Consider the following 25,762-nt stretch of genomic DNA (forward strand, 5'->3'; position numbering starts at 1 on the left):
AATTTTTACTACATCTAATCCAGTTAATAGTTTTGGGCCTAGTACCATCGTTTGGCCACTCAGTTCTACTCGGTTTTCATCCATCAATTAATGTGCCAACAATTACAGATACAGAGTTGCCAATAAGCTAAGCACTAAAATGAGTGGCAAAAGGCCTGCTGCTGGTGGAAGAGGGAATAGGCGTGTTGGAAAGGGAAAAAAAGGCTGTGTACGTGGGGTAGGTCGTAAAGCAACAGTAACATCTGCAGAAGAAAGACCATCTTCCAACCAAAGTAAGATGTCTACTTCTTTTCGTGGACAATCTGATATGACCCCTTTCTTACGACCATCGCTACAAGCATCGCCAAAAATTCCAGATGAGGCACAAAAACAGCAGGTGCTTGAACGGATATCAAGTGCTCGTTCAAGTGAGCTCTCCTCCATGTCAATTTCAACATCACAACTACTCCAGTCCTCAGAGTTGTCACCCCAATCGCACTTGCTTCCTCACAGCTCCCAAGTCTCCAGCCGCAAGTTTGAGCATAGGGTAACACACATGGTTTAGTCTGTAGAGCTGTTTACGCATACTATAGCCTGGGAATCAGAGGTCTGCTCCAGAGCTTCTGTAAATCCAGACGAGGAAATGATCTGCACTGATGCCCAGAATCTTTGTGAGTCAGATCCAGGCCCAGATGAAGAAGGTTCTGAGCATAATGTAGACCCTTGTTCCCAAACTGTAACTCCTGTTGGTGGAGACAATGAGGAAGATGATGATGAGACTGAGATACCTGATAGGAATGAAAACTTGAGTTTTCGGTCAGGGCAGAAAGAGGTTGGCTCTGAGGACGACGGGTGCGAGAACACACAGAATGATGATGACGAGGTTGTAGACCCCACTTACTGTCAACCCCCAGTCCGCCAGTCCATAAGGTCAGCAGAGAAGGTGGAGGAGGATGCTAGTGACGAGTCTGATGACGAGGTAACATTGCGCCTTCCTGGACAGAGACGGAGTACTGGAAGCACGTCAACAACTGCATCCTCAACCCCAACTGTGCCTCAGACCAGAAGTTGTGGTGGCTCTTCAGGTTGCACGGGCTCTAAGCCTTGCATAGCCTGGGCATTTTTTGACATTGCAAAGGATGACCCAACTCATGTTGTCTGTAAGATTTGTCAACAAAATCTAAGTAGAGGACAAAAAATGACTAGCTTGAGTACTTCATGCATGAACCGTCACATGGATATGAGGCATAAGTTGCAGTGGGAAGCTCACTGCGAAACAATGCGGCCTAGTGGGCCGGGTCAACAACCGTCTGCCCCATCAAGTGCATCTGCGTCCTCTTCATCTTCTGTGACTGTGGGGACAGCAGTCGGACATGGTTTTGGACTCTGACCTTACACCTTTTTACCCGCAACAGCCAGTGTGATTGGCAGGTCGTCAGGACATTTGCAAGTGAAAACACCTGCTGTTGTTGAGCGCTCTCCGACATCAACACCATATTTTGATCAAGGCAACATAACATCTCCGCCTGCACCTTCCTCACAGACCAGCAGTTTGCCGGGGACACACTACTCAACTCCATCTAAGCACGGCAGCCAGCCCTCAGTCCCTCAGATGTGGACAACTAAAAGACCATTTCCTCCTAGCCATGACAAAGCTAAGAGGTTGAATTTCTCCATCTGCAAGCTGTTGGCTGCAGAAATGCTGCCTTTCCGCTTGGTGGACACAGGATTTTCGAGACCTTATGCACGTCGTAGTGCTCCAGTACCAGATGCCCAGTCGCCACTACTTCTCAAAGAAAGCTGTGCCTGTGCTACACCAGCATGTCGCACACAACATCACCACTTCCTTGAGAAACTCTGTGTGTGACAGGGTGCATTTCACCACAGACACTTGGACGAGTAGACATGGACAGGGGCGTTACATGTCGGTGACTGGGCACTGGGTAACTACGGCGACATCAGGAGAAGGGGCTGCTGTCCAAGTCTTGCTGTCCCCATGAGTTGCTCGTCGATCCTCTGTATCTAGAAGTTCCTCCACTGCTTCTGCCTCCTCAACCTCCTCTCGGTCCTCCACCTGCACCCAAACCCTGTCTGGTAATGCCACCCGTGTTGTAACTGAGCAGAAGGAATCCTGCACACCTCCTCACTAGGGTTGAGCGAAACGGGTCGAACATTTTCAAAAGTCGCCGACTTTTGGCGAAGTCGAGTTTCATGAAACCCGATCCGACCCCTGTGCGTGGTCGGCCATGCGGTACGCGACTTTCGCGCCAAAGTCGCGTTTCAATGACCCGAAAAGCGCCATTTCTCAGCCAATGAAGGTAAACGCAGAGTGTGGGCAGCGTGATGACATAGGTCCTGGTCCCCACCATCTTAGAGAAGGGCATTGCAGTGATTGGCTTGCTGTCTGCGGTGTCACAGGGGCTATAAAGGGGAGTTCCCGCCGACCGCCATGTTACTGCTGCTGATCTGAGCTTAGGGAGAGGTTGCTGCCGCTTCGTCAGAAGCAGGGATAGCGTTAGGCAGGGTCCATTAACCACAAAACCGCTTGTGCTGTAGCGATTTCCACTGCCCAACACCACCTTCGGTGTGCAGGGACAGTGGAAGCTCCTTTTTTTTTTTTTTTCCTCAGCGCTGTAGCTCATTGGGCTGCCCTAGAAGGCTCCCTGATAGCTGCATTGCTGTGTGTACGCCGCTGTGCAAACCAACTGCTTTTTTCAAAGCACAAATCCTCTTGTTCCTTCCTTTCTGCACAGCTATCTTGTTTGTTTGTCCACACTTTTTATTTAATTTGTGCATCAGTCCACTCCTTATTGCTGCCTGCCATACCTGGCTGAGATTACTGCAGGGAGATAGTAATTGAAGGACAGTTCCTTTTTTTTTTTTTTTTTTTTGTGGGAGATTAAGATTGACATTTCTGCTAGAGTGCCATCTCTGTCTGTGTCATCTCTCACTCAGTGGGCCATAGAAAGCCTATTTATTTTTTTGCTTGATTTGGGTTCCAAAATCTACCAGAAAAAATCACAACATCAATCAGTGGGAGAAAAATATTGGCCTCAGGGCTTGTGTGCCACTCCTTACTCCTGTGTGTGCCATCTCTCACTCAGTGGGCCATAGAAAGCCTATTAATTTTTTTGCTTGATTTGGGTTCTAAATTCTACCTGAAAAAATCATTAAATCAATCAGTGGGAGATTAATATTGGGCTTTGGGCTTGTGTGCCAGTCCTAAGCGTGCCATCTCTCTCTCTCAGATAGTGGGCCATAGAAAGCCTATTTATTATTATTTTTTTTATTGGGTTTATAAATTTTCCCTGGAAAAAAAAAAATGGGAGATTAATATTGGCCTCTGGGCTTGTGTGCCAGTCCTGAGCGTGCCATCTCTCTCACAAATAGTGGGCCATAGAAAGCCTATTAATTTTTTTGCTTGATTTGGGTTCCAAAATCTACCTGAAAAAAATCACTAAATCAATCAGTGGGAGATTAATATTGGCCTCTGGGCTTGTGTGCCACTCCTGACTCCTGTGTGCGTCATCTGTCACTCAGTGGGCCCTAGAAAGCCTATTTTTTGTTTTATTTGTTTTCTAAATTCTCCCTGAAACAATCATTTTATTTTCTTTGGTTTCTAAATTATTCCTGAAAAAAATCATTTTTTTTGTATTTTTTTTTCTCTCAAGTCTCCCTGAAAAAAAAAAAAAAAAAAAAATCTGTGGGAGATTCATATTGCCCCTTCTGCTTGTGTGCCAGTCTTGACTCCTGGGTGTGCCATCTCTCTCTCTCTCCCCAATTGTGGGCCATAGAAAGCCTATTAATTTTTTTGCTTGATTTGGGTTCCAAAATCTACCAAAAAAAATCACTAAATCAATCAGTGGGAGATTAATATTGGCCTCTGGGCTTGTGTGCCACTCCTGACTCCTGTGTGCGTCATCTGTCACTCAGTGGGCCCTAGAAAGCCTATTTTTTGTTTTATTTGTTTTCTAAATTCTCCCTGAAACAATCATTTTATTTTCTTTGGTTTCTAAATTATTCCTGAAAAAAATCATTTTTTTTGTATTTTTTTTTCTCTCAAGTCTCCCTGAAAAAAAAAAAAAAAAAAAAAAATCTGTGGGAGATTCATATTGTCCCTTCTGCTTGTGTGCCAGTCTTGACTCCTGGGTGTGCCATCTCTCTCTCTCTCCCCAATTGTGGGCCATAGAAAGCCTATTAATTTTTTTGCTTGATTTGGGTTCCAAAATCTACCAAAAAAAATAACTAAATCAATCGGTGGGAGATTAATATTGGCCTCTGGGCTTGTGTGCCACTCCTGACTCCTGTGTGCGTCCTCTCTCACTCAGTGGGCCCTACAAAGCCTTTTGTTTTTTTTGTTTTTCCTAAATTCTCCCTGAAACAATCATTTCATTTTATTTGTTTTATAAATTCTTCTGTAAAAAATAATTTTTTTTTAATTTTTTTTTTTCTGAAGTCTCCCTTTTAAAAAAAACAAACACAAATCAGTGGGAGATAAATATTTACATTTGCGCTTCAGTGACAGTCCTGCGTGTGTGCCATCTCATTTGTTGCCAACAACAACAGAGTGTGTAACATTGTGGCTGATTTTCGTTGTGGTCTCACCCACCTGTAAAGGGGTAGCTAAATCATACTGAAGTTATAGCTCACCGTGTAAGTTGTGTGACAGCAACAAATACCGTTCGTTTGGTAACGTTTTTAAAACAATGAGGAAGTCTGGTGGAAGAGGTCGTGGCCGGGGGCGTTCATTGTCAGCTGGTAATGAGGGTAGTGGTAGTGGTGGAGCATCAGCTGGTCGTGGGAAAAAAAATATTGCACCTAAGTCTGGAGCTGTGGAGCCAGGTTCGTCGTCTGGCTACACAAGGCCTCGAACACTCCCTTTTCTGGGAGTAGGAAAACCGCTTTTAAAGCCGGAGCAGCAAGAGCAAGTTTTGGCTTATCTTGCTGACTCAGCCTCTAGCTCTTTTGCCTCCTCTCGTGAAACTGGTAAATGTCAAAGCAGCGCGTCGTTAGTGGATGTTCACGGTCAGGGACAAGTCGCTTCCTTGTCCTCTTCAGCAAAAACAACAACAGAGAAGAATGCAGCAGGCGACACAACGGGTTACTCCATGGAGCTCTTTACACATACCGTCCCTGGCTTAGAAAGTGAAGCAGTTAACAGTCCATGCCCATTACAAGTTGAATCTGACATGGAGTGCACTGATGCACAGCCACAGCCAGACTACTATCCTGGTCCTTTGACTCAGACCACAACATTGCCATCGCAGGGTGCTGATCAAGAATCAGACCCTGATGAGACTATGTTGCCCCATCACGAACGCTATACCACCGACCGACACGGTGACACAGACGAAGTTGCACACGAGCTACAAGAAGAGGTAATAGATGACCCAGTTCTTGACCCCGATTGGCAGCCATTGGGGGAACAGGGTGCAGGCGGCAGCAGTTCTGAAGCGGAGGAGGAGGGGCCGCAGCAGGCATCAACATCGCAACAGGTTCCATCTGCCGGGCCCGTATCTTGCCCAAAACGCGTGGCAAAGCTAAAACCTGTTGGAGGACAGCGTGGCCATCCGGTTAAAGCTCAGTCTGCAATGCCTGAAAAGGTATCCGATGCTAGAAAGAGTGCAGTCTGGCATTTTTTTAAACAACATCCAATTGATCAGCGCAAAGTCATCTGTCAAAAATGTTCAACTACCTTAAGCAGAGGACAGAATCTGAAAAGTCTCAATACAAGTTGCATGCATAGACATTTAATCACCATGCATTTGCAAGCCTGGACTAACTACCAAACGTCCCTTAAGGTTGTAGCACCCTCGGCCAATGAAGCTAGTCAGCAACGCAACATCCCTTCCGGCAGTGTAGGGCCACCATTTTCCGCACCACCTGCAGTATCTGTGCAGGTTTCTTTGCCAGGCCAAAGCCGTCAGGGTCAGGGAATCACCAGTTTCGTAGTAGGAAACACTGCATCTAGGGCACCGGTGGCAACAATACCATCTCCCACCGTCTCTCAGTCTGCCATGTCCACCGGCACCCCCGCTAGTTCCACGATCTCCAGCTCTCCAGTCCAGCTCACCCTACATGAGACTATGGTTAGAAAAAGGAAGTACTTAGCCTCGCATCCGCGTACACAGGGTTTGAACGCACACATAGCTAGACTAATCTCGTTAGAGATGATGCCCTACCGGTTAGTTGAAAGCGAAGCTTTCAAAGCCCTGATGGACTACGCTGTACCACGCTACGAGCTACCCAGTCGACACTTTTTTTCCAGAAAAGCCATCCCAGCCCTCCACCAGCATGTTAAAGAGCGCATCGTCCATGCACTCAGGCAATCTGTGAGCACAAAGGTGCACCTGACAACAGATGCATGGACCAGTAGGCATGGCCAGGGACGTTACGTGTCCATCACGGCACACTGGGTAAATGTGGTGGATGCAGGGTCCACAGGGGACAGCAAGTTTGGGACAGTTCTGCCTAGCCCACGGTCTAGGAAACAATTGGCTGTAGCCGTTCGCACCCCCTCCTCCTCCTCTTCGTCCTCCTGCAGAAGCGAGAGCTCGTCCACAGACCGCAGTCGCACAACCACTCCATCCGCAGCTGCCACTGTTGCACACCAGGTCTCCCATTATGGGGCAGCTACTGGCAAACGTCAGCAGGCTGTATTGGCTATGAAGTGTTTGGGCGACAACAGACACACCGCGGAAGTTCTGTCCGAGTTCTTGCAGAAAGAAACGCAGTCGTGGCTGGGCACTGTAGATCTTGAGGCAGGCAAGGTAGTGAGTGATAATGGAAGGAATTTCATGGCTGCCATCTCCCTTTCCCAACTGAAACATATTCCTTGCCTGGCTCACACCTTAAACCTGGTGGTGCAGTGCTTCCTGAAAAGTTATCCGGGGTTATCCGACCTGCTCCTCAAAGTGCGTGGACTTTGCTCACATATCCGCCGTTCGCCCGTACACTCCAGCCGTATGCAGACCTATCAGCGTTCTTTGAACCTTCCCCAGCATCGCCTAATCATAGACGTTGCAACAAGGTGGAACTCAACACTGCACATGCTTCAGAGACTGTGTGAACAGAGGCGGGCTGTTATGTTTTTGTGGGAGGATACACATACACGGGCAGGCAGTAGGATGGCAGACATGGAGTTGTCAGGTGTGCAGTGGTCGAAGATTCAAGACATGTGTCAAGTCCTTCAGTGTTTTGAGGAATGCACACGGCTGGTTAGTGCAGACAACGCCATAATAAGCATGAGCATCCCCCTAATGCGTCTGCTGATGCAAAGTTTGACGCACATAAAGGATCAGGCGTCTGCAGCTGAGGAAGAGGAAAGCCTTGATGACAGTCAGCCATTGTCTGGCCAGGGCAGTGTACAGGACGAGGTAGCGGGCGAAGAGGAGGAGGAGGACGAGGAGGATGATGGGGATGATTATATTTTTAATGAGGAAGCTTTTCCGGGGCCACTGGAAATTGGTGGCGCGGCAAGGCCGGGTTCTGGTTTTTTGAGGGACACAAGTGACGTGGATTTGCCTGAAACTGCCCCTCAACCAAGCACAACCGCAGATTTGAGAACTGGAACTTTGGCCCACATGGCGGATTATGCCTTACGTATCCTCAAAAGGGACACACGCATAACTAAAATGATGAATGATGACGATTACTGGTTGGCCTGCCTCCTTGATCCTCGCTATAAAGGCAAATTGCAAAATATAATGCCACATGAGAACTTGGAACTAATATTAGCAACCAAACAATCAACTCTTGTTGACCGTTTGCTTCTGGCATTCCCTGCACACAGCGCCCGTGATCGTTCTCACACACGAGCTGCAGGGGCCAGCAGACCAGAGGAGTTAGAGGGGCAGAAATCAGAAGTGGCGTTGGCCAGAGGGGTTTTCTGACCAGGTTGTGGAGTGATTTTGCTATGACCGCAGACAGGACAGGTACTGCAGCATCAATTCAAAGTGACAGGAGACAACATTTGTCCAGTATGGTTACAAACTATTTTTCATCCCTTATCGATGTTCTCCCTCAACTGTCATTCCCATTTGATTACTGGGCATCAAAATTAGACACCTGGCCAGAATTGGCAGAATATGCATTGCAGGAGCTTGCTTGCCCGGCAGCTAGTGTCCTATCAGAAAGAGTATTCAGTGCTGCAGGTTCAATACTAACAGAAAAAAGGACTCGTCTGGCTACCCAAAATGTAGATGATCTAACCTTCATTAAAATGAACCACAACTGGATTTCGAAATCTTTTGCCCCACCTTGCCCGGCTGACACCTAGCTTTCCTATGAAAAGGTCTTGCCTGTGGACTATTCTGAATGCCTTTTCCAATCTCGTAATTTTCAGCACCTGATTGTCCAGCATACGACATGTTTACACCTCACTAAATTGCCAAACTCCCCACACGGGGCCGTGGTATCGACACTTGGCGACAGCACCCGTGAGAGTGCAGTTTGTCTGAAGAGGTGGGTGAGCCCGCTTTTGGTCGACGGCACTGCCACTGGGCCCCTCCTAGTACAATAAAGTGTCTCTGGCGGTGGTGGTGCGCACCCAACGTCAGACACACCGTTGTAATATGAGGGGCCCTGGGCCTGTACCGCCGGCCACAAGACAGTTTCCCCCCACCCCAGCTCAAACAGTGCTCTACCACTTGCAAAATTATCTCACAGCTCCACCAATGTTTAGTCTATGCGCTGACATCCTTCAATGTCTGCCACTGACAATACCATTGTATTGACATTTTTGTTATGTTAGGCCTTCGATGCCTGTCTGTGGTCACTCCTTCCACTAGGCCTCCACTGACCACACCACTGCTGCCCGTGTACCCCTGGAACCAATTTAAAATTGCCTACAGCCATGTGTTATTATTTTAGGCCTTCGATGCCTGTCTGCGGTCACTCCTTCCACTAGGCCTCTACTGACCACACCACTGCTGCCAGTGTACCCCTGGAACCAATTTAAAATTGCCTACAGCCAGCCCAATTTTTTTATTTTAGGCCTTCGATGCCTGTCTGCGGTCCATTCTTTCAACTACTACTACACTGACCAGGTCACTGCTGCCCGTGTACCCCTGGAACCAATTTAAAATTGCCTACAGCCATGTGTTATTATTTTAGGCCTTCGATGCCTGTCTGCGGTCACTCCTTCCACTAGGCCTCCACTGACCACACCACTGATGCCCGTGTACCCCTGGAACCAATTTAAAATTGCCTAGAGCCAGCCCAATTTTTTTATTTTAGGCCTTCGATGCCTGTCTACGGTCTATTCTTTCAACTACTACTACACTGACCAGGTCACTGCTGCCCGTGTACCCCTGGAACCAATATAAAATTGCCTACAGCCATGTGTTATTATTTTAGGCCTTCGATGCCTGTCTGCGGTCACTCCTTCCACTAGGCCTCCACTGACCACACCACTGCTGCCCGTGTACCCCTGGAACCAATTTAAAATTGCCTACAGCCATGTGTTATTATTTTAGGCCTTCGATGCCTGTCTGCGGTCACTCCTTCCACTAGGCCTCCACTGACCACACCACTGCTGTCCGTGTACCCCTGGAACCAATTTAAAATTGCCTACAGCCATGTGTTATTATTTTAGGCCTTCGATGCCTGTCTGCGGTCCATTCTTTCAACTACTACTACACTGACCAGGGCACTGCTGCCCGTGTACCCCTGGAACCAATTTAAAATTGCCTACAGCCATGTGTTATTATTTTAGGCCTTCGATGCCTGTCTGCGGTCACTCCTTCCACTAGGCCTCCACTGACCACACCACTGCTGCCCGTGTACCCCTGGAACCAATTTAAAATTGCCTACAGCCAGCCCAATTTTTTTATTTTAGGCCTTCGATGCCTGTCTGCGGTCCATTCTTTCAACTACTACTACACTGACCAGGTCACTGCTGCCCGTGTACCCCTGGAACCAATTTAAAATTGCCTACAGCCATGTGTTATTATTTTAGGCCTTCGATGCCTGTCTGCGGTCACTCCTTCCACTAGGCCTCCACTGACCACACCACTGCTGCCCGTGTACCCCTGGAACCAATTTAAAATTGCCTACAGCCATGTGTTATTATTTTAGGCCTTCGATGCCTGTCTGCGGTCACTCCTTCCACTAGGCCTCCACTGACCACACCACTGCTGCCCGTGTACCCCTGGAACCAATTTAATATTGCCTACAGCCATGTGTTATTATTTTAGGCCTTCGATGCCTGTCTGCGGTCACTCCTTCCACTAGGCCTCCACTGACCACACCACTGCTGCCCGTGTACCCCTGGAACCAATTTAAAATTGCCTACAGCCATGTGTTATTATTTTAGGCCTTCGATGCCTGTCTGCGGTCACTCCTTCCACTAGGCCTCCACTGACCACACCACTGCTGCCCGTGTACCCCTGGAACCAATTTAAAATTGCCTACAGCCATGTGTTATTATTTTAGGCCTTCGATGCCTGTCTGCGGTCACTCCTTCCACTAGGCCTCCACTGACCACACCACTGCTGCCCGTGTACCCCTGGAACCAATTTAAAATTGCCTACAGCCATGTGTTATTATTTTAGGCCTTCAATCCTGTCTGCGGTCACTCCTTCCACTAGGCCTCCACTGACCACACCACTGCTGCCCGTGTACCCCTGGAACCAATTTAAAATTGCCTACAGCCATGTGTTATTATTTTAGGCCTTCGATGCCTGTCTGCGGTCACTCCTTCCACTAGGCCTCCACTGACCACACCACTGCTGTCCGTGTACCCCTGGAACCAATTTAAAATTGCCTACAGCCATGTGTTATTATTTTAGGCCTTCGATGCCTGTCTGCGGTCACTCCTTCCACTAGGCCTCCACTGACCACACCACTGCTGTCCGTGTACCCCTGGAACCAATTTAAAATTGCCTACAGCCATGTGTTATTATTTTAGGCCTTCGATGCCTGTCTGCGGTCCATTCTTTCAACTACTACTACACTGACCAGGGCACTGCTGCCCGTGTACCCCTGGAACCAATTTAAAATTGCCTACAGCCATGTGTTATTATTTTAGGCCTTCGATGCCTGTCTGCGGTCACTCCTTCCACTAGGCCTCCACTGACCACACCACTGCTGCCTGTGTACCCCTGGAACCAATTTAAAATTGCCTACAGCCAGCCCAATTTTTTTATTTTAGGCCTTCGATGCCTGTCTGCGGTCCATTCTTTCAACTACTACTACACTGACCAGGTCACTGCTGCCCGTGTACCCCTGGAACCAATTTAAAATTGCCTACAGCCATGTGTTATTATTTTAGGCCTTCGATGCCTGTCTGCGGTCACTCCTTCCACTAGGCCTCCACTGACCACACCACTGCTGCCCGTGTACCCCTGGAACCAATTTAAAATTGCCTACAGCCATGTGTTATTATTTTAGGCCTTCGATGCCTGTCTGCGGTCACTCCTTCCACTAGGCCTCCACTGACCACACCACTGCTGCCCGTGTACCCCTGGAACCAATTTAAAATTGCCTACAGCCAGCCCAATTTTTTTATTTTAGGCCTTCGATGCCTGTCTGCGGTCCATTCTTTCAACTACTACTACACTGACCAGGGCACTGCTGCCCGTGTACCCCTGGAACCAACATCAGAAAATATAAAAATAAGTATTTTGCTTACAAAAAAGAAAATACTGGAGAGATATCAAATGCAGACATTTTAACATTAAAAACAAACACACAACTAAAATCTGGTACAGTACTAAAAATGGCCACCAGCTACAATTACTTTCTCCGGCAAGTAGTTAACTGAAAGGTTTTTTAAATTGAAAACACAGATATGGCATCCACCGAGTGTTGTCCTGTCGCGTCTTCTTTATATTATTGCCGAGAAGATGCAAAACAATGAAAATAATAAAATCATTAATTACCAAAATAATAGAGAAAGTCAACACCACATTGCAAATAAACATTCATTCCAAATAAAGAAGCAGGGCGCGTCCGAGGGTGAGTATATACCTAATAAGAATATAATCACCCTCGGACGCGCAATGCTTATTTCCAACAGCCTTCCTTCCTAAGAATCAGCCCTTCCGTGGTGTAGAGAGACGTTGTGTTACACTCCAAGGTGTTCCCCAGGTTGCCTTTCCTGAGCTTCGATCTTCCGGCTCTCGTTTAGTAGTTGTTGGAAACTACGCTGCATTAGGCCTTCAAATTGGGTATGGGGTGTAGAGAGATGGTGTGTTCCACTCCAAGGTGTTCCCCAGGTTGCCTTTCCTGAGCTTCGATCTTCCGGCTCTCGTTTAGTAGTTCTTGGAAACTACACTGCATTAGGCCTTCAAATTGGGTATGGGGTGTAGAGAGAGGGTGTGTTACACTCCAAGGTGTTCCCCAGGTTGCCTTTCCTGAGCTTCGATCTTCATGCTCTCGTTTAGTAGTTGTCGGAAACTACGCTGCATTAGGCCTACAAATTGGGTATGGGGTGTAGAGAGAGGGTTTGTTACACTCCAAGGTGTTCCCCAGGTTGCCTTTCCTGAGCTTCGATCTTCCGGCTCTCGTTTAGTAGTTGTTGGAAACTACGCTGCATTAGGCCTTCAAATTGGGTATGGGGTGTAGAGAGAGGGTGTGTTACACTCCAAGGTGTTCCCCAGGTTGCCTTTCCTGAGCTTCGATATTCCGGCTCTCGTTTAGTAGTTGTTGGAAACTACACTGCATTAGGCCTACAAATTTGGTATGGGGGAAACATTGGCGCATCTGCGGTCCCTCCTTCCTCTAGGCCTCCACTGACCTGTCTACTGCTGCCCGTGTACCCCTGGAACCAATTTTAAATTGCCTACAGGCAGCCCAATTTATTATGTTAGGGCTTCGAAGCCTGTCTGCGGTCCCTCCTTCCACTAGGCCTCCACTGACCTGTCTACTGCTGCCCGTGTACCCCTTGAACCAACATCATAAAATAAAAAAAAAAGTATTTTGCTTATAAAAAAGAAAATACTGGTGAGATATCAAATGCAGACATTTTAACATTAAAAACAAACACACAACTAAAATCTGGTACAGTACTAAAAATGGCCACCAGCTACAATTACTTTCTCCTGCAAGTAGTTAACTGAAAGGTTTTTTAAATTGAAAACACACATATGGCATCCACCGAGTGTTGTCCTGTCGCGTCTTCTTTATATTATTGCCGAGAAGATGCAAAACAATGAAAATAATAAAATCATTAATTACCAAAATAATAGAGAAAGTCAACACCACATTGCAAATAAACATTCATTCCAAATAAAGAAGCAGGGCGCGTCCGAGGGTGAGTATATACCTAATAAGAATATAATCACCCTCGGACGCGCAATGCTTATTTCCAACAGCCTTCCTTCCTAAGAATCAGCCCTTCCGTGGTGTAGAGAGACGTTGTGTTACACTCCAAGGTGTTCCCCAGGTTGCCTTTCCTGAGCTTCGATCTTCCGGCTCTCGTTTAGTAGTTCTTGGAAACTACACTGCATTAGGCCTTCAAATTGGGTATGGGGTGTAGAGAGAGGGTGTGTTACACTCCAAGGTGTTCCCCAGGTTGCCTTTCCTGAGCTTCGATCTTCATGCTCTCGTTTAGTAGTTGTCGGAAACTACACTGCATTAGGCCTACAAATTGGGTATGGGGTGTAGAGAGAGGGTTTGTTACACTCCAAGGTGTTCCCCAGGTTGCCTTTCCTGAGCTTCGATCTTCCGGCTCTCGTTTAGTAGTTGTTGGAAACTACGCTGCATTAGGCCTTCAAATTGGGTATGGGGTGTAGCGAGAGGGTGTGTTACACTCCAAGGTGTTCCCCAGGTTGCCTTTCCTGAGCTTCGATCTTCCGGCTCTCGTTTAGTAGTTCTTGGAAACTACACTGCATTAGGCCTTCAAATTGGGTATGGGGTGTAGAGAGAGGGTGTGTTACACTCCAAGGTGTTCCCCAGGTTGCCTTTCCTGAGCTTCGATCTTCCGGCTCTCGTTTAGTAGTTCTTGGAAACTACACTGCATTAGGCCTACAAATTGGGTATGGGGTGGAGAGAGATGGTGTGTTACACTCCAAGGTGTTCCCCAGGTTTCCTTGCCATTGCTTCGGTCTTCCGACTCTCGTTTAGTAGTTGTAGAAAAGTACACTGCATTAGGCCTACAAAATGGGTATGGGGTGGAGAGAGATGGTGTGTTACACTCCAAGGTGTTCCCCAGGTTGCCTTTCCTGAGCTTCTATCTTCAGGCTCTCATTAAATTGTGGTTAAATGGAACAACTGCATTTGGCGTACTAGTTGGTTTGGGGCCTACTATCGGTGTCTGCCACTCCTTGCTGTTCTCCTGGTTTCCTGTCCTGAAATTCCATTTTCAGGCTCTCGTTAAGTAGTTGTTAATTTTAGACTGCATTTGGCCTACTAGTTGGGTTGGGGCCTACTATCGGTGTCTGCCACTCCTTGCTGTTCTCCTCCACTGAACAAAGCTGTGCCGCCTGTTTACTACGGTTGCCAATTTTTAACTGCATTTCGACTACTTATTGATTTGGCCCTACTCTCTGTGTCAGCCTCTCATTCCAGTTGTCCTCCACTGCAATGCCCCCTGGTTATTCCTGTGTTACCAATTTTGAACTGCATTTAGCCCACTTTATTCTTTGGGCCTATATCTGTGTTTCCACTTCATCGTGCCCATTGCCCAGCCAGTGATAGATGAGTCTGCTGGTACATTGACCCATAACGCAACATTCCCCGTGCATGCTACACAACAACATTGTGACCCTGCTGAAAGTCAGGTTGCTCTTCCCGCATACCATACCACCTTACACGGGGACAAAGAGGAAGGTGCAGATGAAAGTGCAGGTTCCTTCATCAGGTGGGGGAAGGAATAGTAGTTGGCGACGTCACTGGCACAGGGCCTCTCATAGTACGCAAAAGTGTTGCTGCCGGTGGGAGGCGCCCCCGCCGTGCAAACACACCGCTGTACTTTGAGGGGCCCTGTGCCAGTGCCAATGCCAACAAGTGGGCCCCCCCTGCTTGCTCAGGATCACAGCACTTGCAAAGTTGAAATACTTACCTCTCCCTGCTCCACTGCCGTGACGTGGTCCAGATTTCCTGGGCCCACTAATTACTTGAACCAGCCCTACCCCACACAACTTTAGCCAAATGACCCCCAATTTCAAATGCCTTCCAATTATTATAAGGTAAATTACGCTTGACAAGCTTCATTAAGAAGAATGGATGGTTTTGACATTAAAATGGGCACTCTAGGTGTTTTCCTGGCCCCCACTCACTGCCGACTATGCTGCCCCATTGACTTGCATTGGGTTTCGTGTTTCGGTCGATCCCGACTTTACGTCATAATCGGCCGATTTCACTCGACCCGACTTTTGAGATAGTCGGGTTTCGCGAAACCCGGCTCGACTCTAAAAAGGTCAAGGTCGCTCAACTCTACTCCTCACTATGCTGTCACCAGGGCTCAATGGCGTCTGGCAGTGTTTACATCGAAATGTTTGTGAAATATGAGTCACACAGCTGAGGAGTTGTGGTCAGCTCTGGAGAGCGAGTTTCATCAATGGTTGTCTCCACTCAACCTGCAGCCAGGGAAGGCTGTGTGCAACAATGCTGCAAACCTGGGTGCGGCCCTTCGCCGGGGCAATGTCACACACGTGCCTTGTATGGCTCACGTTTTGAACCTGGTTGTCTAGCAATTTTTATCCCACTATCCCAGACTAGATGGGCTTCTGCAGAGGGCACGGTCGCTGTGTGCTCACTTCTGCCGTTCGCATCCCGCAGCTCAACGACTAACATCTCTACAGAAGTCGTTGGGCCTCCCTGTTCACCGGCTGAAATGCGATGTGCTCACATGGTGGAATTCAACTCTGCACATGTTGCAGCGACTGTGGCAGCACTGACGAGCCCTGGTGCAATACATTATGACATATAGCCTGGGCCAACGAGATCAAGAGGTGGGGCAAATCACGCTGCAGGAGTGGTCTCAGATCAGGGACCTATGCACCCTTCTGCATAGTTTTGAAATAGCGACGAAGATGTTTAGTGCTGACCATGCCATTTTCAGCATGACCATTCCGATGATTTACATGCTGGAGCACACCTTACACAGTGTTCGGAGTCAGGTGGTGGAACAAGAGGAGGAGGAGGAGGAGGAACAGGAGGAGTCATATGCAGAAGGGATAATATCTCCAAGGTCAAGAAGGTTGGCAGCACCAAGGCGGCTGTCATTGGAGGCTGGGGGAGAAGGATTACCGAGGGCACATGATAGCAGCCAAACTGTTGAGGAAGGTCCAGGAGGTGAGGAAGAAGTGGAGGACAAACTGGCACTGGGCATGGAAGACTCACCAGATGAGGGAGACCTTGATCATATTTCTGTTGTGCGAGGTTGGGGAGAGAGGGCAGACGAAGGAAGCATGATTCTCACCTCGCCACCACCAAGACAACAAGGACTTGGTCCTCCTGGATGCACAAGACACATGAGTGCCTTCTTGCTGCACTACCTGCAACACGAGCCTCGGATTGTCAGAATCCGAAGTAATGCCGACCACTGGTTTGCCACACTCTTAGATCCCCGGTACAAAAGCAAATTTGGCGAAATAATTCCTGCCATAGAAAGGGATTCACGCATGCAGGAGTATCAGCTGAGACTGTTACAGAATCTAACATCTGCTTTTCCACAAAACACCAGTGGTGCATGTAGTGAATTTCTGAGTTCTAACTTGCCAACCATGGGACTATCGAGTCATCACTCAAACCGTAACAGTAACATCGTATTTGGTGGTAACAGCAATTTTTTCCAATCGTTTCAAGATTTTTTTTTAGACCATCCTTTGCAAGGCCACAGGAGACAAGAAGTCTGATGCACAGCCAACGCCTAGAGAGAATGGTACAAGAGTATCTCCAAGTTAACATCGATGCCATGACTGTGGAACTGGACCCTTGCTCATTTTGGGCTTCCAATCTTGAAAAATGGCCTGAGCTCGCCACTCAAGCCTTGGAGATATTGTCGTGCCCCGTAGCCAGCATTCTCTCTGAACGTTTATTCAGTGCTGCTGGTGGTTTGCTGACAGATAAGCGCACGCGGCTGTCCGGTGACAATGTAGACAGACGAACGTTCATCAAGATGAACAAATCCTGGATCCACAAGGACTTTTCTAGCCAAGTATCATCTTGGGAAGACTAAAAGCTTGATGATTTTTGAAAATCACCTCACCAACCATTTTAAAAAACTCTGGCAAAATTGATGCCACTTAAGTGGTGTCTGTGGCTGAATTTTTGGAAACAATGGAGACTCTTTTATTTAGTCCCCTTGCTGAGTTTTACATTACGTTGCCATTGTCAATTCCAGGTGGGTGGGGTCGTCTGCAGAGTTGTTTACTCATACTATGGCCTGGGATTCAGAGGTCTGCTCCAAAGCTTCAGTGTCTGCTAGTCAGCAGAGTAGTCCAGCCACCCACCGCCTGTTTACCTAAGTACTATTTTAACGGCATCTGGCCCAGGAAATCCTTTTGGGCCTAGTAGAATTTGGTGCTTCTCAGCAGCGTACTTCACCCATGAAGAAAGCTACACCGCCTGTTTACCTAACTACTATTTTTTAATGGCATCTAGCCCAGGAAATCCTTTTGGGCCTAGTAGAATTTGGTGCTACTCAGCAGCGTACCCACCCATGAAGCAAGCTACACTGCCTGTTTACCTAACTACTATTTTGTAACGGCATCTAGCCCAGGAAATCCTTTTGGGACTAGTAGAATTTAGCGCTACTCAGCAGCGTACCCCACCCATGAAGCAAGCTATACCGCCTGTTTACCTAAGTACTATTTTTTTAACGGCATCTGGCCCAGGAAATCCTTTTGGGCCTAGTAGCAATTTCTGCTACTCAGCAGAGTACCCCACCCATGAAGCAAGCTACACCGCCTTCTTTCTTTCTCAATCTAACCCCTCAGCTCTGGGGTGTCCACTCTCCCTCCAGCTCTCGCCTTCTCACATGTGGACTACCGCGTGTTTTCACACATAAGAAGTCGTCTAGGTAATGGATAATATGTGCCGCCTTACAAACGTCCATGACGACACATTCGAGGAAGCAACTAAATGCCTCAATTAGTGAGCAGGATATGGAGCACCCCTTGGGCAAACAGCGATCTGTGTAGTATGCTCCTTCACAGAAGCAGCCCAATGGGACGACAATATTCAGAGGCACAGGTAGTAACCGGAACGCCCCCTCAATGTCTTTTTTTGCCATTAGGGTGCCCCTTACCAACTTCTTGACCCGCCTGATTGCCTCGTCAAAGGAGGTACAGTACATAGTTCTGTACTTGGTTCCGCGTCGATGTTGTCGTTTACTGACCTGCCCCTTGGATATGACAAATGGTGGATTAGTCTGAATGTATTGGGTTCATTTTTTGGCACAACTCCCAACGGGGGTACCACTACGTCTTCTAAGGAAAGTGTTCTGAATGGACCCGCCGCCATTCTACCTAAAGATATATATTTTTTTTTTTTTGTCAAGACGTCTGGGTGTTGGTAGAGTGATTTTAGATTTTTACTCCAACGTTTCTTGATTTTAGAAGGGCATGACATGCCTATATCTGTGTCTCCTCCTCCTTTTTCTCCTCCACCTCCTTTCTTTTCGCATGACTATATGTAGTTGTGACTTTTCCATGTGTTTGTTGTGTCTTCTGAGCAGTTTGTCAGCTTTTGGACACCTTTTAAGGTGTTTTCTATGTGTTTTCCATGTGTTTGTATGTGTTTGCCTGCCATTGGTTTCAATGGGGTTCCACGGTGTTCGTCGAACGTTCGACGAACATTTCGTCGAACACGTCCCTGTTCGACGAACCGAACCCGAACACTAGGGTGGTGGCTCAACACTACCTGCTATATCATTAAGAAGTGTACTACCTTATATTATACCCTGATATTATCGTGTTGCACACTTGATGGTCTTGTATTTATTTCTATGTAACTACATAGGTATTTATGTCTATGTAGAAACATAGTGGGCCCCAAGAATGATTTTCTGTGGTGGGCCTAAGGTGCTCCAGTCCAATGCTGGGGTGGGGGCATAATATTGTGCGACAAACACATTCTTGGGGCCCCTATATCTGACAGAGGATAAAAGAGTATAATTTAACCCCTGTCAGTTTGTTATGCTTGTATATTTTTTTCTCCTATATGGAACAATGCAGTTTTCTGTGTTATTCTATCAGTCTAATGAAGGAAGTGCTCATTAGTTTAGTAGTAGGTTCCTGAGTAAGGAGGGGCCCTTACGCTGATCCCCACCGATACCTACACCCAGCAGTGCAGTCCTAACCCTATCAAAAGTTATGGCAAACTGACAGTTATGGAGCCACAGATGGACCAAATGCTGTAGATTAGAAGGAGGAGAGCATTGGGAGTTAAAATGCCTAAACATTTCAAGAATATATACAAATTATTATTATTATTATTATTATTTTGTAACTACAAATTTATTAAATATACATTTTTTCAACTGATTGGTGTACATTCTTACTTGTTGTTCCAGCACTGTGATAGATGATAGATAGATAGATAGATAGATAGATAGATAGATAGATAGATAGATAGATAGATAGATAGATAGATAGATAGATAGATTAAAAAAGTTGAAAAAAAATAACAGCGGCACAAGCAATCAGCAGACAGTTGCAAAGCCCCCCAGGTAACCACCAAATCTTAATTAGATATCCAGAGATTGGAGGCAGCACACCATTCACAGTAAAAAGGACTTCTGTTTGGGCCATTAAACAAAAGTCTTTTTCACTCTGAATGGTGTGCTGCCTCCAATCTCTAGCTATCTAGATAGATAGATAGCGACTAGTGATTAGCAAGCATGTTCGAATAAGACATCAGAGTATCTTGGGCATACTCGTATATTATGTTTGAGTCCCTGCTGCTGAATGATTTGTGGCTGTTAGACATATACATGTGGGGATTCCCTAACAAGCGGGCGATCCCTGCATGTGTTCACGCTGTCTAACAGCCACAAATTATGCAGCCGCAGGGACTCGAACATAATATACGAGTATGCCCAAGATACTCTGGTAACACCCAAGCGTGCTCGGACAAGACGTTATCCAAAGCACGATCACACATCACTTTTCGCTATCTATCTATCTATCTATCTATCTATCTATCTATCTATCTATGAATGTGCAGCAATCAGTTAAAAAAATGTATATGTAATAAATTTGTAGTTACAAAATAATAATAATAATAATAAATAGTATATACTCTTGAAATGTTTTGTTATCTGAGCATGTTCGCTCATCCCTAATAGGGAAGTATCCTACCTGCCCCGTAAATTTGTAGGCTTTTAGCCCAGGTGAGGCATGTTTGGTAAATATTAGGTTTAGGGTCCCATCAGAGAAAGATACACCTTGTCATGGCTGATGGGCTCTAATGAATTGGCCAATTTATGCAATAAGTTCCTTCATTTTACAAATATATTCTATATAGCAGTAATACAGTCTACATTTCATAGAGTCAATGTTTGCATACATTTTGGCGAGCACAGAATGTTGGTGTATTGTTTTGTATCGACAAATAGCTAGAATGGCTAAAGCAAGAAAATCACTTGAGGTACTTACACTTTACACTGAATTTTATATTTTATGAAATGTAATCACCGAGAAAATTGTAGGCAGGCTTCAGATGATGGACTAGACAATGAAAGCCTATAAACTGCGGGGCTCAATTTCATGTTTCAGTACCTCTACACATACACTGTGCACCATAAATTTTGCCATAAAATATTCTTTCAACCAATCTATTTGCAGTGTGTAAGCCTAATTGTCATGGTCATTGGGATCTCAGAAAACCAGTTAATGTACCCTTACATTCACCTTTGCAAACATTTTTTTTTCAGGGACATTACTGACCATAGTAAAATACTTTATTGGGCAATGATGGACAAACACGATCAGTATTTTCAAAAATTATATCTATACATATGGGTATGTCTGCATTAATGTATATAGCTCCATAGACTATAAAGAGAAGGCCATTCTTAAAGGGAATCTGTCAGTAGGATCATCCCTCCTAAGCCATCTATATGGGCATGTAGGTCATAGGAAGCTGAATATAACGACACATTGATATCTGTGATACAATTTCTTGATGCAGAGACATTGCCTTTTTTATGATATGCAAATGAGCTAATAAGATCTATGGGCCGGACACTGATCTCTGTGAGAATCGGTCTCCAGAGATTATTTAAAATGAATGTTGCTAAATAGGTTTAAGCAAAACCCATTCACTCACAGCATTAAAAGAAATGCTTCAGAAATCATGTGGATTTCATTCATTGCAATGTTATAAGTGAAATCAGATGCTTAAAGGAATTGTCCAGGACTAAAGGTGCGTTTACACCTAACAGCTAGCGGCACTAAACAACCATCAATCAACAACTTGGTTGCTGAACATTGGCCATTTAATAGCATTGCTTTCACTATGATATCTAAATGATTTGTAAAAGATTCAGTGTATTTAGGTTTTCATTGTTGTCTGCAGCACAGGTCCCATTTACACAGGATGATGTGCTGCTGCCGAGAAAGAAGATCTTTTGTGCAGAACAAAAATCATTTCACCCACTGATTGAGTGTTTTGCTCATCCATTATTGTAATCACCAGCCCATTCATTCTGAAAAATTATGGTAAACTGGCATATTGATGACGTATAAGCAACAATCAGCTATTATCTTCTTTGGCTGGATGTAATCAATGTGCGGAACTGGAATAGTGTGGATCTGTATTTTGTTTTCTGCACCTTCACTTGAATATGAGATAAAGTGCACTAGCAGCCACTAAACTTTGCTCAACGAGCTACTCAGTGTCCCTCCTCTTGGTGGGTGGATATTGAATACTATTCCATCAAAGAAGTTGTGCAGCTCCTTATCTCAGCAGACACTGACGCACCCCCCACAAATCAGACACTGATGACTTATCCTAGGGATAGGCCATCAATGTTAAAGTCCTGGACAACCCCTTTAACTCTTTGACTAGATTTCCGGAAAGGTAATTTTAATATGAGGATTATATAGCCATGGTGAATTTTTCGTTTAACCCATTCAGGACAGGCGCCTTATATATACAGTGCTGCGTTCCCTCCTATATATACTGCGTGATGATCACGCGGGATCACGCTGAGGCACTGCCGAGACCTTAACCCCTTTAATGCCACTGTCAATAGTGAAAGCGACATCGATGGACATCGCCTTGTGGCGATGGTCTCCATGGTAACCCCGAGCTGAAAGATGGTCGTGGGGTCACCCAGGGATGGTCGAAAAGACGAATGTAAATAAAAATGGTATCTCTGAAAACATCATCTTGTTCCGCAAAAAACAAGTTGCCATACAGCTCCGTCAGCGGAAAAATTAAGAAGTTATAACTCAGAAAAAAGCGATGCAAATGTTTTTTTTTTTAAAACATTGTTTTTATCATTACTGTTTTTACGAAAAAGCACCAAAACATAAAAAACTATATAAATGTGGTATCACTGTAATCACACTGACCCGAAGTATACAGCTGTCTTTTCAAGTTTACCACACACGCAATGGCATTGAAAAAAAACAAAAAAAAAAATTCCTGAATTGCTGGTTTTTGTTCACTCTGCCTCCCAAAAATCAGAACAAAAAGCGATCAAAAAATGTAATGTGCACAAAAATGGTACTGATAAAAACGTCAATCGTCCCACAAAAAACAACCCCTGACATGACTCGATCAGCCAAAGTATGGAAAAATTGTAGCTATCTAAATATGGTAAAAAGTGTCTTTTAGTGTGTGACAGCAGCAAAACATAAAAACCCAATATAAATCTGGTATTGCTGTAATCTCACCAACTCGATGAATAAAGTAATCTAATCACTTATACTGCATGTGGAATGACGTAAAACATAAATAAAACCAATTCTTCACCTGCTGTTGATTTGTTCATTTTGCCTACCAAAGATTGCAGAAAGGCTTGGCTCACATTTACCATGCACTCTACGCTGAGCGCTTGAAGTGACCGAGGGCAAGGTCGCCCATGTATATCCATGATCTGGCCCAGCAAATCTTCCACACTCAGATTCTATTTTAACAACCGTATCTTTACTGTTATACATTTTCCTTAACACAGCGGAACACAATAATAGACAGTACAAAATATGCCTATTCACAGAGGTAACGTGTAATAACAAACTGTCCCTCACTTTCCCTATCCACACGTTACCAGTTCCTTTGTTCCAAGAGGTTATCTTCCCACGTCGCAGGCCTGTCTGTCACTGCAGGGGGACGCTCCAGCCGAAGAGAAAAACAACAGGGATTAAACAAAACTCCGTCCCTCAGGTCCAGACTGTAGTCCTTGGGGTTCAACAGGTAAGGGTGGAATGTTCGGCCTCTCAACAGAGGACCCGCTTACAGTTCATGGGCTCCAGGGTCTGTGAAGATGTCACCGTTGGGTGCTCCGCAGTGTGGGAGCTGGGAACAATCTGGATGTCAGCTTCCAAGAGATAGCGGTCATCCAGGCAATCTTCTATATCGCCTCTACAGGAGGACGCCAGCACACACCGACCTCTCTCTGCACACACCAGTTTCCCGGGCTCCCTTTTTCCCTCCCCTTCCTGTTCACATGACATCACAGGGGGAAGTTCTGCCAATACAGTTTGTTTCTCTGTAATCACATTCGGCATAGGTATAACTTCTGGCCACACGGGGGCAGTGTCTGTCACAGATTCTATGTCAATGATAATAGAACAGTCACAGCCGGCCAGCTGACTACACGCCCCCCCCGCTTAAAGGTTGGCAGTCCCTGTCAACGACTGTCCCCAGGGCGGCGATGGCTGTGGAGGTTGTAGGACGCGGCTGCGGAAAAGGCCACACATATTGGTCTCTGTAGGACTGTCCCGGGGGCACTCCGGCGGTAGTCCTCGTTGTCCGCCTAACGGGTGCCAGCCCCTCCCCCCGATCAGTCACCCCAGTCGGTAAGTCAGTCGAGGAGGTAAGGGGTTCAGACGCGTCAGTCAGGCGAGCAGGGGTATGGATGTCTTCCACCTCTACACCCCCGGTATCGGTGTCTCCCACAGCATTAGTGATATCCATCTCTCCAGGTATTACAGGAGGGGAGTCAGGCTGAGAACGACAGGGGTGCAACATGTTGCGGTGCAGGGTGCGGAGGCTGCCGCTGTCTTCGCCTTCTACTTGGTAGACGGGGCCACCAGGGTACGGGTGTCCAATTATTCGATAGACTTCGGTCTCCCACTTGGGCCGGAGTTTTCCTTGCGGTTTCTTTATACGAACTAGGACCAGTTGACCCACACTCAGTAGGTCTTCTTGTACTGGAAGTGGATCAGCGTGGACCTGGTCCTGGATCTGCTGTTCCACCAGCCGGTAGACAGTTTCCATCCTTTGACGGTGTGCTTGTAGCCAGGAAGGATAGGTACCACAGGTGTCTTCATCAGAGTTAGATAGGTGTAGCTCATGGATGCCTTTGCCTGGGCGGCCAAAAAGGAGGGTGTAAGGCGTGTATCCGGTGACAGAATGGACTTGATTGTTATAGGCCCACAGCAGTTCTGGGAGGAATCGAGGCCAGTCGGGCTTTTTGTCTTCTGCTAAGGTTCGGATCAGTTGTAAGAGGGTCCGGTTGAAACGTTCACACGCGCCATTCCCTTGTGGATGATACGGGGTGGTCATGGACTTCTTGATTCCATACATCTGCTGGAGTTCTTCAATGACTCGCCCTTCGAAACACGCCCCCTGATCAGAGTGTAGCCGCTCCGGACACCCGTAGACCCGAACGAAGTGTTGACAGATGGCCTGTGCAGCTGATTCGGCAGTCTGATGTTTGGTAGCAACAGGGACGGCGAATTTCGTAAAGTGGTCTACCATCACCAGACAGTACTGGTAGCCACTATTCGCCGTTCCAATCAACAGATAGTCCACCATCAACAATTTGAGGGGCCTGGATGTGCTAATAGTCTGGACGGGTGCACGCTGCTCAGTAGACTTGTGGAGTTCACATGTACGACATCCTAGGCAGACGTTTTCAACCAGCTTACGGAGTCCTGGGCAAAAAATGAATTGCTGGGTCCACCGGAGGGTCTTGTCTATGCCGAAGTGGCCGTTCATTCTGCGGGCTTCAGCCACCATCTCATGGGCCAGCTGCACCGGGACGACAATCTGCAAACATTCTTCCAGCATATGGGATAAAAGGGCCCTGCGATACAAGACTCCATCCTTAACGATCAGCCGATCCCATTGGGCAAGTAGGGCAGAGGTCCTGGTTGATAGTCGGGCTCTTACTTCGGAGGGTGGTTTCTCTTGTGTCTTCACGTACTGTTTCAGTAAGACGTGTTCAGGGTCTCGATCTTGAAGCTTGGCCCATTCTTGTTGGGACAGGGGGGACCCCACTACGGCTTCGATCCCGCCTACAGCATATTGGCGGCTATCTTCTATTTGTTTAGCTAGCCGGGCAAAGTCGGGCAGTTCATCTTCCTCCAACTCTTCATCCCGGTCCCCCACTGGCGGGGATGATGTCACTCTGGAAAGGCTGTCAGCATTCTGATTCTCCATCCACGCTCTGTATTTAATTTTGTATTGGAATCTAGAGAGCCTTGCCATCCAGCGCTGTTCCATTGCCCCTAGTTTGGCATTTTCTAGGTGGGCAAGAGGATTGTTGTCTGTCACGACCAGCACCTCCGCCCCTGTCAGGTAGCCAGCAAATTTCTCTGTCATAGCCCAGGTCAGGGCCAGGAGTTCAAGGCGGAAAGAGCTGTAGTTGACGGGGTTCTTTTCGGTGTCACGGAGGGATCTACTAGCATAGGCTATTACGCGTTCCTTGTTATCTTTG

This window comes from Ranitomeya imitator, chromosome 1 (assembly GCF_032444005.1).
Source record: "Ranitomeya imitator isolate aRanImi1 chromosome 1, aRanImi1.pri, whole genome shotgun sequence".
NCBI classification, from domain to species: Eukaryota; Metazoa; Chordata; class Amphibia; order Anura; family Dendrobatidae; genus Ranitomeya; species Ranitomeya imitator.